At 39.5% G+C, this 14,673-nt stretch overlaps 1 long non-coding RNA gene across 2 annotated transcripts in view; it reads right to left on the reverse strand.

Annotated features, from left to right (window-relative positions):
• Positions 1-14,673, reverse strand: part of LOC140712331 (uncharacterized) — a 32,723-nt gene that overhangs the window by 12,217 nt on the left and 5,833 nt on the right. For both annotated transcript variants that reach the window (XR_012093861.1, XR_012093862.1), the window contains exon 3: positions 9,811-9,930. This is a non-coding gene — a long non-coding RNA (uncharacterized lncRNA). The remainder of the gene's footprint in view (positions 1-9,810; positions 9,931-14,673) is intronic.

Below are 14,673 nucleotides of genomic sequence, written 5' to 3' on the forward strand. Positions count from 1 at the left end.
TCCCGAGTCCAAGTGATCTCATTGTTCAGTTCCCACCTACGAGTGAGAACATGCGGTGTTTGGTTTTCTGTTCTTGTGATAGTTTGCTAAGAATGATGGTTTCCAGCTGCATCCATGTCCCTACAAAGGACACAAACTCATCCTTTTTTATGGCTGCATAGTATTCCATGGTGTATATGTGCCACATTTTCTTAATCCAATCTGTCACTGATGGACATTTGGGTTGATTCCAAGTCTTTGCTATTGTGAATAGTGCTGCAATAAACATACGTGTGCATGTGTCTTTATAGCAGCATAATTTATAATCCTTTGGGTATATACCCAGTAATGGGATGGCTGGGTCATAGGGTACATCTAGTTCTAGATCCTTGAGGAATCGCCATACTGTTTTCCATAATGGTTGAACTAGTTTACAATCCCACCAACAGTGTAAAAGTGTTCCTATTTCTCCACATCCTCTCCAGCACCTGTTGTTTCCTGACTTTTGAATGATCACCATTCTAACTGGTGTGAGATGGTATCTCATTATGGTTTTGATTTGCATTTCTCTGATGGTCAGTGATGATGAGCATTTTTTCATGTGTCTGTTGGCTGTATGAATGTCTTCTTTTGAGAAATGTCTGTTCATATCCTTTGCCCACTTTTTGAGGGGGTTGTTTGTTTTTTTCTTGTAAATTTGTTTGAGTTCTTTGTAGGTTCTGGATATTAGCCCTTTGTCAGATGAGTAGATTGCAAAAATTTTCTCCCATTCTGTAGGTTGCCTGTTCACTCTGATGGTAGTTTCTTTTGCTGTGCAGAAGCTCTTGAGTTTAATGAGATCCCATTTGTCAATTTTGGCTTTTGCTGCCATTGCTTTTGGTGTTTTAGACATGAAGTCTTTGCCCATGCCTATGTCCTGAATGGTACTACCTAGGTTTTCCTCTAGGATTTTTATGGTATTAGGTCTAACATTTAAGTCTCTAATCCATCTTGAATTAATTTTCGTATAAGGAGTAAGGAAAGGATCCAGTTTCAGCTTTCTACCTATGGCTAGCCAATTTTCCCAGCACCATTTATTAAATAGGGAATCCTTTCCCCATTTCTTGTTTCTCTCAGGTTTGTCAAAGATCAGATGGCTGTAGATGTGTGGTATTATTTCTGAGGACTCTGTTCTGTTCCATTGGTCTATATCTCTGTTTTGGTACCAGTACCATGCTGTTTTGGTTACTGTAGCCTTGTAGTATAGTTTGAAGTCAGGTAGCGTGATGCCTCCAGCTTTGTTCTTTTGACTTAGGATTGTCTTGGAGATGCGGGCTCTTTTTTGGTTCCATATGAACTTTAAAGCAGTTTTTTCCAATTCTGTGAAGAAGCTCATTGGTAGCTTGATGGGGATGGCATTGAATCTATAAATTACCTTGGGCAGTATGGCCATTTTCACGATATTGATTCTTCCTATCCATGAGCATGGTATGTTCTTCCATTTGTTTGTGTCCTCTTTTATTTCACTGAGCAGTGGTTTGTAGTTCTCCTTGAAGAGGTCCTTTACATCCCTTGTAAGTTGGATTCCTAGGTATTTTACTCTCTTTGAAGCAATTGTGAATGGAAGTTCATTCCTGATTTGGCTCTCTGTTTGTCTGTTACTGGTGTATAAGAATGCTTGTGATTTTTGCACATTAATTTTGTATCCTGAGACTTTGCTGAAGTTGCTTATCAGCTTAAGGAGATTTTGGGCTGAGACAATGGGGTTTTCTAAATATACAATCATGTCATCTGCAAACAGGGACAATTTGACTTCTTCTTTTCCTAACTGAATCCCCTTGATTTCTTTCTCTTGCCTGATTGCCCTAGCCAGAACTTCCAACACTATGTTGAATAGGAGTGGTGAGAGAGGGCATCCCTGTCTTGTGCCAGTTTTCAAAGGGAATTTTTCCAGTTTTTGCCCATTCAGTATGATATTGGCTGTGGGTTTGTCATAAATAGCTCTTATGATTTTGAGGTACGTTCCATCAATACCGAATTTCTTGAGCGTTTTTAGCATGAAGGGCTGTTGAATTTTGTCAAAAGCCTTTTCTGCATCTATTGAGATAATGATGTGGTTCTTGTCTTTGGTTCTGTTTATATGCTGGATTATGTTTATTGATTTGCGAATGTTGAACCAGCCTTGCATCCCAGGGATGAAGCCCACTTGATCATGGTGGATAAGCTTTTTGATATGTTGCTGAATCCAGTTTGCCAGTATTTTATTGAGGATTTTTGCATCGATGTTCATCAGGGATATTGGTCTAAAATTCTCTCTTTTTGTTGTGTCTCTGCCAGGCTTTGGTATCAGGATGATGTTGGCCTCATAAAATGAGTTAGGGAGGATTCCCTCTTTTTCTATTGATTGGAATAGTTTCAGAAGGAATGGTACCAACTCCTCCTTGTACCTCTGGTAGAATTCAGCTGTGAATCCATCTGGTCCTGGACTTTTTTTGGTTGGTAGGCTATTAATTATTGCCTCAATTTCAGAGCCTGCTATTGGTCTATTCAGGGATTCAACTTCTTCCTGGTTTAGTCTTGGAAGAGTGTAAGTGTCCAGGAAATTATCCATTTCTTCTAGATTTTCCAGTTTATTTACGTAGAGGTGTTTATAGTATTCTCTGATGGTAGTTTGTATTTCTGTGGGGTCGGTGGTGATATCCCCTTTATCATTTTTAATTGCGTCGATTTGATTCTTCTCTCTCTTCTTCTTTATTAGTCTTGCTAGTGGTCTGTCAATTTTGTTGATCTTTTCAAAAAAACAACTCCTGGATTCATTGATTTTTTTGGAGGGTTTTTTGTGTCTCTATCTCCTTCAGTTCTGCTCTGATCTTAGTTATTTCTTGCCTTCTGCTAGCTTTCGAATGTGTTTGCTCTTGCTTCTCTAGTTCTTTTAATTGCGATGTTAGAGTGTCAATTTTAGATCTTTCCTGCTTTCTCTTGTGGGCATTTAGTGCTATAAATTTCCCTCTACACACTGCTTTAAATGTGTCCCAGAGATTCTGGTATGTTGTATCTTTGTTCTCATTGGTTTCAAAGAACATCTTTATTTCTGCCTTCATTTCGTTATGTACCCAGTAGTCATTCAGGAGCAGGTTGTTCAGTTTCCATGTAGTTGAGCGGTTTGATTGAGTTTCTTAGTCCTGAGTTCTAGTTTGATTGCACTGTGGTCTGAGAAACAGTTTGTTATAATTTCTGTTCTTGTACATTTGCTGAGGAGTGCTTTACTTCCAATTACGTGGTCAATTTTGGAGTAAGTACGATGTGGTGCTGAGAAGAATGTATATTCTGTTGATTTGGGGTGGAGAGTTCTATGGATGTCTATTAGGTCTGCTTGCTGCAGAGATGAGTTCAATTCTTGGATATCCTTGTTAACTTTCTGTCTCGTTGATCTGTCTAATGTTGACAGTGGAGTGTTGAAGTCTCCCATGATTATTGTATGGGAGTCTAAGTCTCTTTGTAAGTCTCTAAGGACTTGCTTTATGAATCTGGGTGCTCCTGTATTGGGTGCATATATATTTAGGATAGTTAGCTCTTCCTGTTGAATTGATCCCTTTACCATTATGTAATGGCCTTCTTTGTCTCTTTTGATCTTTGATGGTTTAAAGTCTGTTTTATCAGAGACTAGTATTGCAACCCCCGCTTTTTTTTGTTCTCCATTTGCTTGGTAAATCTTCCTCCATCCCTTTGTTTTGAGCCTATGTATGTCTCTGCGTGTGAGATGGGTCTCCTGAATACAGCAGAGTGATGGGTCTTGACTCTTTATCCAGTTTGCCAGTCTGTGTCTTTTAATTGGAGCATTTAGTCCATTTACATTTAAGGTTAAGATTGTTATGTGTGAACTTGATCCTGCCATTATGATATTAACTGGTTATTTTGCTCGTTAGTTGATGCAGTTTCTTCCTAGCCTTGATGGTCTTTACATTTTGGCATGTTTTTGCAATGGCTGGTACCGGTTGTTCCTTTCCATGTTTAGTGCTTCCTTCAGGGTCTCTTGTAAGGCAGGCCTAGTGGTGACAAAATCTCTAAGCATTTGCTTATCTGTAAAGGATTTTATTTCTCCTTCACTTATGAAACTTAGTTTGGCTGGATATAAAATTCTGGGTTTAAAATTCTTTTCTTTAAGAATGTTGAATATTGGCCCCCACTCTCTTCTGGCTTGAAGAGTTTCTGCCGAGAGATCTGCTGTTAGTCTGATGGGCTTCCCTTTGTGGGTAACCCGACCTTTCTCTCTGGCTGCCCTTAAGATTTTTTCCTTCATTTCAACTTTGGTGAATCTGGCAATTATGTGTCTTGGAGTTGCTCTTCTCGAGGAGTATCTTTGTGGCATTCTCTGTATTTCCTGGATTTGAATGTTGGCCTGCCCTACTAGGTTGGGGAAGTTCTCCTGGATGATATCCTGAAGAGTGTTTTCCAACTTGGTTCCATTTTCCCCCTCACTTTCAGGCACCCCAATCAGACGTAGATTTGGTCTTTTTACATAATCCCATACTTCTTGCAGGCTTTGTTCATTTCTTTTTCTTCTTCTTTCTTTTGGTGTCTCTTCTCGCTTCATTTCATTCATTTGATCCTCAATCGCTGACATTCTTTCTTCCAGTTGATCGAGTCGGTTACTGAAGCTTGTGCATTTGTCACGTATTTCTCGTGTCATGGTTTTCGTCTCTTTCATTTCGTTTATGACCTTCTCTGCATTAATTACTCTAGCCATCAATTCTTCCACTTTTTTTTCAATATGTTTAGTTTCTTTGCGCTGGGTACGTAATTCCTCCTTTAGCTCTGAGAAATTTGATGGACTGAAGCCTTCTTCTCTCATCTCGTCGAAGTCATTCTCCGTCCAGCTTTGATCCGTTGCTGGCGATGAGCTGCGCTCCTTTGCCGGGGGAGATGCGCTCTTATTTTTTGAATTTCCAGCTTTTCTGCCCTGCTTTTTCCCCATCTTTGTGGTTTTATCTGCCTCTGGTCTTTGATGATGGTGATGTACTGATGGGGTTTTGGTGTAGGTGTCCTTCCTGTTTGATAGTTTTCCTTCTAACAGTCAGGACCCTCAGCTGTAGGTCTGTTGGAGATTTCTTGAGGTCCACTCCAGACCCTGTTTGCCTGGGTATCAGCAGCAGAGGCTGCAGAAGATAGAATATTTCTGAACAGCAAGTGTACCTGTCTGATTCTTGCTTTGGAAGCTTCCTCTCAGGGGTGTACTCCACCCTGTGAGGTGTGGGGTGTCAGACTGCCCCTAGTGGGGGATGTCTCCCAGTTAGGCTACTCAGGGGTCAGGGACCCACTTGAGCAGGGAGTCTGTCCCTTCTCAGATCTCAACCTCCGTGTTGGGAGATCCACTGCTCTCTTCAAAGCTGTCAGACAGAGTCGTTTGCGTCTGCAGAGCTTTCTGCTGCGTTTGTTATTGTTTACTGTGCCCTGTCCCCAGAGGTGGAGTCTACAGAGACAGGCAGGTTTCCTTGAGCTGCTGTGAGCTCCACCCAGTTCGAGCTTCCCAGCAGCTTTGTTTACCTACTTAAGCCTCAGCAATGGCGGGCGCCCCTCCCCCAGCCTGGCTGCTGCCTTGCCAGTAGATCACAGACTGCTGTGCTAGCAATGAGGGAGGCTCCGTGGGTGTGGGACCCTCCCGGCCAGGTGTGGGATATGATCTCCTGGTGTGCCTGTTTGCTTAAAGCGCAGTATTGGGGTATTGGGGTGGGAGTTACCCGATTTTCCAGGTGTTGTATGTCTCAGTTCCCCTGGCTAGGAAAAGGGATTCCCTTCCCCCTTGCGCTTTCCAGGTGAGGCAATGTCTCGCCCTGCTTCAGCTCTCGCTGGTTGGGCTGCAGCAGCTGACCAGCACCGATCATCTGGCACTCCCCAGTGAGATGAACCCAGTACCTCAGTTGAAAATGCAGAAATCACCGGTCTTCTGTGTCGCTCGCGCTGGGAGTTGGAGACTGGAGCTGTTCCTATTTGGCCATCTTGCTCTGCCCCCTGTTATATTGCTTTAAAGAATACCTTATGGAGGCCAGGCGCCGTTGCTCATGCCTGTATTCCTAGCACTTTGGGAGGCTGAATTGGGCGGATTGCCTGAGCTCAGGAGTTCAAGACCAGCCTGGGCAACATGGCAAAACCCTGTCTCTACTACAAATACAAAGAATTAACCGGGCATAGTGGTACGTGCCTGTAATCCCAGCTACTTGGGAGGCTGAGGCATGAGAATCATTTGAACCCGGGAGGCGGAGGTTGCAGTGAGCTGAGATCATGCCACTGCACTCCAGCCTGGGCAACGGAGCAAGATTCTGTCTCAAAAAAAGAAAAAAACAAAAACAAAACAAAAACAGCAACAACAAAAATACCTTATAGAATTTAAGTTCCAGAATGATTTGATATATTAAATTACAAAAGCAGCACTTTTCTTCAAGTATAATTCACACACCATATAAAGAACCCATTTATGTTCTCACTCATAGGTGGGAACTGAACAATGAGATCACTTGGACTTGGGAAGGGGAACATCATACACCGGGGCCTATCATGGGGAGGGGGGAGGAGGGAGGGATTGCATTGGGAGTTATACCTGATGTAAATGACGAATTGATGGGTGTTGACGAGTTGATGGGTGCAGCACGCCAACATGGCACAAGTTTACATATGTAACAAACCTGCACGTTATGCACATGTACCCTAGAACTTAAAAAAAAAAAAAAAAAATTTAAAGTATCCCATTCCCTGGACACTTTGAATAGTCTTTAGTATATTCACAGAATTGTGCAGCATCTACCACAATCTAAATTTGGAACATTTTTGTCACCCCTAAAAAAAGCTCTATACCCATTAGCAATTTCTCCGTCCCTCCCTCCCTCCTTCATAATCTTCCCTTCCTTAAGCCCTAGGAAACTAATTTACTTCACTTTATGTAGATTTGCCCATTCTGGGCATTTTATAGAAATTGAATTATACAATTATGTAGTCATTTGTGACTGGTTTCTTTCACTTAGCATGTTTTCAGAATTCATCTATGTTATAACATGTATCAATTCTTTATAACTTTTCATTGCTAAGTATATTTCATTGTATGCATATGCCACTTTTATTTTTTATTTTTTTTTTTATTTTTTGAGACAAAGTCTGACTCTATTGCCCAGGCTGGAGTGCAGTGGCATGATATCAGCTCACTGCAACCTCTGCCTCCTGGGCTCAAGCCATGCCCCCAGCCTCCTGAGTAGCTGGGACTACAGGTGTGCAACACCATGCCAGGCTAATTTTTGTATTTTTTTTTAGGGACAGGGTTTCAACATGTAACCCAGGCTGGTCTCAAACTTATGAGCTCAAGTGATCTGTCCACCTTGGCCTCCCACAGTGCTGGGAATACAGGTGTGAGCCACCGTTCCCTGCCTTGCATATACCACCTTTTATTCATTCATTCATCAGTTGAACATTTGGGTTGTTTCCAGTTTTTGACTATTTTGAATAATACTACTGTGAACATTCATGTACAGGTTTTTTGGGAAGCAGATGTTCTTTTGGGTAAATACATAGCAATGAAATTGCATGGCTATCTGGGAAGTTTATGTTCAATCTTTGGAGAAACCAAAAATAATGCTGTTTTTCAAAGCAGCCGCACCATTTTATATTTCCATCTGCAAAGTACAAGGGTTCTAATTTCTCCACATCTTTTCTAATATTTATCTGTCTTTTTGATTAGAGGCAGTTCAACAAATGTGGAAAAGTAACTCAACTCATTGTGGTTTGGATTATGTGAAAACTAATGATGTTGAGCATTTTTTCACGCATGTGTTGCTCACTTGTATATCTTCTTTAGAGATGTGTCTATTCAGATCCTTTGCCAACTTTTAAAAATTGGGCTACTTGTCATTTTATTACTGAGTTACAAGTCATTTATACATTCTGGATACAAGTTCCTTATCAAATATATGCTTTGCCAGTGTTTTCTCCCATTTTGTTTGTTGTCTTTTCAATATCCTGATCGTACAGTGTGCAACACAAAATTTTTGTTTTAACCAAATGTATCTATTTTTTCTTTTGTTGCTAATGTTTTTGGTATAGCATGCAAAAATATATTCCCAAACACAAGGTCATAAAGATTTTACTCCTACGGTGACTTCTAAAGTTTAATAAATTTTAGCTTTTACATTTAAATCCATGATCAATATTAATTCTTGTGTATGTGTGGCTTAGAGGCTCCCTTCCATTCTTTTGCATGTGGATATACAGGTGTCCCAGCACCATTTGTTGCAAAGACTTTGTTTCCTATTGAATTATCTTATAACCCATTGTTAAAAGTCAACTAACAAAAATGCAACCAAATGTGAGGTTTTTTCTTTTTTACTAGACTTTTAATTCATTCTATTTAAATAGCTATTCTTGTGCCAGTATCACTATTCTTGATTAGTATAGCTTTGTAGTAAATTTTGAAATTGGGAAGTGTGAGTCCTTCAATTTGACCTTCTTAGTAAACATGGTTGTGGCTATTCTGGGTCCTTTGGATTTCCATATACATTTTAGGATCAGTTTATCAATTTCTGAAGAAATCCAGCTGGGATTTTGATAGGGATTGTGTTAAATCTGTAAATAAACGTGTGGAGTATTGCTATATTTTCAATATTAAATGTTACAATATATAAACATAGGATGTCCTTCCATTTATTTAAAAGTTTAATTTCTTGCAACACAATGTTTTGTTGCTTTAAGTATACAAGTCTTACACTACTTTGTTAAGGTCTTTTCCTAATTATTTTTTATGCTATTATGAAAGAATTTTTTCTTTAATTTCATTTTTTATTCATTGGTAGCACAGAGAAATACAGGTAATTATTATATATTGATTTTATATACTACAACCTTTCTGATTATTAGTTCATTAGTTTGAATACTTTTTAGTGGATTCTTTAGAATATTCTATATACAAGATCAAGTCATATTCAAATAGAGATAGTTTTCTTTCTTTCTTTTCATTTGGGATGCTGTATATTGCTGTTACTTACCTAATTTCTACAGGTAGACCCACCACACAATGTTGAATAGAAGTAGCTGGGGCAAATTTCAGTGTCTTGTTCCTGATTAAATGTAATATTAACCTGCATATCCTTCATGAGATTTAAAATTTTTTTCTTCTATTTCTAGTTTTCTGAGTGTTTTTTTAAAACCATGAAAGGATGTTAGATTCTGTTAAATGTCTTTTCTATGTCTATTGACATGATCATGTGGTTTTTATTCTGTATTGTATAATTAAGGTTTTGCATTGATTGCTTTTCAAATATTAAACAACCTTGAATTCCTGGAATCTCTCCATGGTTTCCAAAATTGTATATGGCTACTCATTGCCTAAACTTTAAATTAACATGACATTACAAGGTTTATCACAGATAAGCTCTTCTCTAGCTAACAGTTAGCTTCTCCCTTTTGGTTCCTTAGAGCAGTCACAGGACCACTGATTGTTTTATACTACAAAGACAGTTTCAGTTTCCTTTTCTTTGTTTGTGCTACTCCTTCTGTCTATAAAGCCCTTCCCATGCTCCACTCCAATTTTTTTCAGTATTATCTATAATTCCTTCATATTCTCCCTTCTCTGTAAAGAATCTCCCCACCATTTCTTAAATTTCTAAGCTCTTACAGCTTGATGTATGCATCTCTAATTTAGTTCTTATTTTATGACCCGTAATGTGATTTGCTAATTGTGTAACTGTCTCCCCTTCCAAATTGTAAACTTGTGAGCTTAGATTATATCTTCTTTCCATTTCTAATATCGGCTAGAGAGATTCAAAACCCGTTACCAAGTTAATTTGCATATTTAGATTTCTCAAGAGTACTCACCATGATCTAGGTGGGTTCTACTATCTCCTAAACTCAGGTCACTCCTCTCAAGTCTTGGAGGGTCATCGATTAACTTCTCAGAAAGGGAAACAGTATCCCCCTTGAAGAAACAACAGGGAACTAATTTTTGTATGAGAATAATATCACAGAAGATCTGGACTATTAAAAAATATTTCTCATCATTCTAATAAAATAGAATAAACTCTATGATTCCTTCAAGCCATTTTCCACATGTATATACATTTTCACATCAATGAAACCATAGAATACACACAATATGAAAGTCTGCTTTTCTCAATTAATATAAGAAAATTTATGTTGTTTCTTAAATATCATTTACAGCTGTTAAATATCCTGTTGAGGATGCCACGTAATTTGATTAACCATTCTCCTGTCCTCAAATATTTACTTCCTCCTCCTTTGGGGGTTTTATAAAGAACAATATGGTAAACATCTGTGTGCATGTAAGTTCTTGCTTTCATTTGGATTATTACTTCAGGCTAGATTGATTTCTCAAATTAGTGGAATTAAGTAGGGTCAAATGATATAGCTTCTTTTTTCTTAGTTAAATTACTATTTTTTACTTTTTTTTCTAAATTTCAGGGTCATAGAGAGATACGGCTAGTAGGACATTTAGAAATTCTTCATTTATTAGATGGGGAAACTGAGAGTCTCAGAAACAAACTGACTTGTTCAGTGTTGTACATTTGATGATACAATAGATTAGGATCGAGATTATATTACACAATAAAGTGGGACAAAGACCAATTTGAGCATATTAAACAACTTGTTTTGTTTTTTAAAAATCCATTCCAATCTCTTTAAAATATAGACACTGAATTAAGTAGGCACTAAAAGTATCTTGACTCTTGGCTGTTATTTTTATAGTAATCATATTTTGGATGAAGTGGTAAGGTATATTATATTTTGTACACTTTAGCAAATTAGGGTTGGACAACAGAAGAGAAGGACATACAAATATAAGAGAAGACAGAAATTATTAATTTTTTAATTTTCTAAGTGAAAAAGGAAGTAGAATATTTGAGTCATGTAGAAAATGATAGATGATATCCTATTTGGTATTATGGCATATTCTGTTAAAGCTAATTTTGGTCAAAATTTAGCAAATCACTTCTCATATACCTTTTATATGTCTAGTGATAGAGGGGACCAAGAATCATTGTAGTAGTTGTTGTTGTTTGTATGTAATGTCAGAGTGCCATGTACTTCTTTTCATTTATTTATTTATTTTTGAGATGGAGTCTTGCACTGTCGCCCAGGCTGGAGTGCAGTGGCGTGATCTCGGCTCACTGCAAGCTCTGCCTCCCAGGTTCATGCCATTCTCCTGCCTCAGCCTCCTGAGTAGCTGGGACTACAGGCGCCCGCCACCACGCCCGGCTAATTTTTTGTATTTTTAGTAGAGATGGGGTTTCACCGTGTTAGCCAGGATGGTCTCGATCTCCTGACCTCATGATCCGCCTGCCTCGGCCTCCCAAAGTGCTGGGATTACAGGCGTGACCCACCGCGCCCAGCTCCAGAGTGCCACGTACTTCTTGATATGCAACAGTGAAATCAGAGTCAAACTATATACCATATTTTATCACTTATATGTATACATAATCTTTATAAAATGAACTACAGATAGAGAATGGACAGATATATACATACCAGCTTATGATAAAGTTGTGACTTTCGACCAGAAAATCTCTGGATAAATATCTGTATCATAAAAAGAAATTAAATCAGAAGACTGGGTCAGGTATTCTCTTGGCGGGTTGGATAGTTGTGATTGGGAAAACTTGGAAAAAAAATAAGACCTTGTGAAACATTGAAAACAAAATGAGAAAGACTATATAACTTTGCAGGAGATAATAATCATCATAAGCATCCATTCATATGTTCAGTCATGAAAGTATATACTAATTAAATGTATCAATTTATAGCCTTCTAAGTGCAATGTTCTGTGCTAACTCTATAGAAGCATGTTAGGAGATATGTTGAACTGATGCTCAGAGACTTGTTCTAGATTACCTAGTTTAAAGTAAGAATTAAAGCAGCTACTGTGATGTAGAAAAAATGCAACAAAATCTATTTGGATCTCCTTGTTCTGAGAGACCCTTCCTTACTCATTTTTCAAAACGTATTTCTTCAGAGCATTACGTTCTAATTCTTGTGATCGAGTTGCTATTTTTTTTGTTTCGTTTTGTTTTCCCTTTGTTTTAGGATTGGGAACATATTATGGCCACTTTGACTTATCTGTATACCAGGTGTCATTAGAAAACATTCACCTACTACAACTTAGTATGGGATTATATGCCACTATAATCCCTATTGTCTGAATCTTACTACTTCACACACCCTACTCAAACTTCTGTGAATAGGCAGGTGATAGCACAGAGAAATGAACTAGGTGATTATACTTGATAAGTGAGCAGTAAGATGCTCAAAGTGATTAATGCACTAATAAGAAGTATATATCTGATTTAGAGCAGAGACGCCCTGTCAAATCCTCACTTCCTGCATCATCCATCAATGCTTTTTGTGAGCAATGGTTTCATACCCTAGACCTGCAGATAGGCAAGTGAAGATGGAGTCGTTATGTATTAGCAAAGGAAAGTAACTGAGAAAAAATCAGCCAAGTCACAGAACAGGAAAGTGGTTTTGCTACTGCAGGAATCCTACAAACTTCAGAGAGAGAGAAAGACACAGAGGAGGATGGGGGGGAGAGAGAGAGAGAGAGAGAGAGAGAGAGAGAGAGAGAGAGAGAGAGAGAATAACTAGGCTTAGACATCAAGCAAGGAAAGGTTTTTGTTTTGTTTTGTTTTTATCAGTAGGCCTCTGTATTAGGCAGCCTTCTTCAAGACAGAAAACCCAATTCAAAATTATGTAAGAAAAGAAAAATTTCTGGTTTATATACTGGCAAATTTCACCTAGGATTTTCTTCATGATGGCTAGATTGAGAGACCCGAGTGATGTTATTAGGATTCTGTTTCTCCCTTCCTATTTTGACTTGACTCAGTTGACTTCTTTTGAAGGCGGTCTCTCCCTTGTCCTGAGATATGGAGCAAAATGGTGAGAGGCATTTCCCTATCACAGTGGAAAACTGGCTGCCTCTATTCCAAAAGTTATTTAGAAATTTTTAGAATTTAAACTCATTAGCATGGCTTGGAACTTTCTCCTCCTTAACGCAATCTCTGTGACCAGAATAATGATGGTAATACTAAGAGTAAAGGGGAGAGACAGATCCTACTGATTATTAAAAATTATAGTCTGATGGTGAATGAGTGTTGTAAGGAATAGAGATCAAGATGGCTGACTAGAGGCATTTCAAGCACATCTCATCCACTTAGAAGAGCCAAAATAGTGTGTAGGCAATCACACTGTCAATACATTATCCAAGAAGGACAAAGAAATGCAACAGAAATGCAACAGGAAACACCCAAAAATGAGGACGGATAAGGAAAACAGGCAGTCTGCTTGGCCAAAAACAACGAGGAGTTGGGAGTGACTCTCTAACATGGAGAAAAGGTGAGTGAGAGTCTTTCAGTGGTCCACATTCCCACTGGAGGACTGTGCAATCCAGGCTGTGGGAGAGCATCTTGGCTCTCCCTAATCCTAAATCTAATTTAGGGAGCTGCTGGAAGACTATGAGAAGGAACCGCCCCAGGGAGGGAACATACCTTAGGTCTCACTCCCTTTATGAAACCTAAGCAGCTGTAGCAAGACACCATTTTCTGTTGTAACTTTTTAACAGACTGTGTGCTGTCCTGTGATCTAATAGTACTGGTCCTAGGCATTAGGGAAACTTGGTCTACTGCTTACAGAACTGGGCACAAGGGCAGAGTGAACTTCTGCAGCCAGAACTGTGGTGTGGGCAGCAGCCACCAGATGCTGGAAAGTGGGTCCCACCGCTGAGACTTGAGCAGGATTCCAGTTGCCATGGAAGCTTGGTCTTGAGCTGGGCAGGGGCTCCTGTGGCTGAAGGCTGAGTTGAGATCTAGGAATGGACTGTGGGGTCTGATGGGTAATCCAGGTCTGTTGCAACAGCTAGCACTGAGGAGCAAGCCCCATCAGGACCAGGACATGAGAGAGATTCACATATCCCACATACTGCTCTAGACTGTGGCCACTGGGGATGGCCCCACCTTCCCCTTGCCAGGACGTCAGTGTAGCAACTGTCAGCCCCACCTGAGCTTTCTGCCAAGTACCTGATGACTGTCCTTCCATTGTCTGTTATCACTGGTGCAGGCAATCACCATTGGGAGGTCTGAGCACCAGCCTGCCCAGTCTGGCTCCATCTGGCTTTGCTCCCACTTGGAGACAAAGCACAAAATCCAGGGTCCTGAGCATTCCACGAGTGAATCCACCACTTGGGACAGCAAAGCACTTCTTCCAGAAGACTGAGATTGGGCCTAAACACCTTGCTGCTACCACGGCAGTTGGCTCCTACCTGCAAGCGCCACCTGCTGGCCTGGAAATTGGCCCACACTTCCAGTAGTGGCCTAGTCCAACCACTGTCAACACAAGCACACAATGCTTGGAACCAGAAGAACATCTTACCATAAGTCTATAAATGTGATACTTCACATAAACAGAATCAAGGATAATAATCATATGATCATATCAATAGATTCAGAAAAAGAATTTGATAAAATTCAACATCTCCTCATGATAAAAACCCTTAGCAAACTAGGCATACAAGAAACGTATGTCAAAATAATAAAGGTAGAGTAAAACAACCCCACCACTACATCATACTGATTGGAGAAAAGTTGAATGCATTTTCTTTATGGACTGAAAAAAGACAAAGGTAGTCACTTTCACCACTCCTATTCATCAGAGTACTAAAAGTCCTAGCCAGAG

Source organism: Chlorocebus sabaeus, chromosome 8 (genome assembly GCF_047675955.1).
Source record: "Chlorocebus sabaeus isolate Y175 chromosome 8, mChlSab1.0.hap1, whole genome shotgun sequence".
NCBI classification, from domain to species: domain Eukaryota; kingdom Metazoa; phylum Chordata; class Mammalia; order Primates; family Cercopithecidae; genus Chlorocebus; species Chlorocebus sabaeus.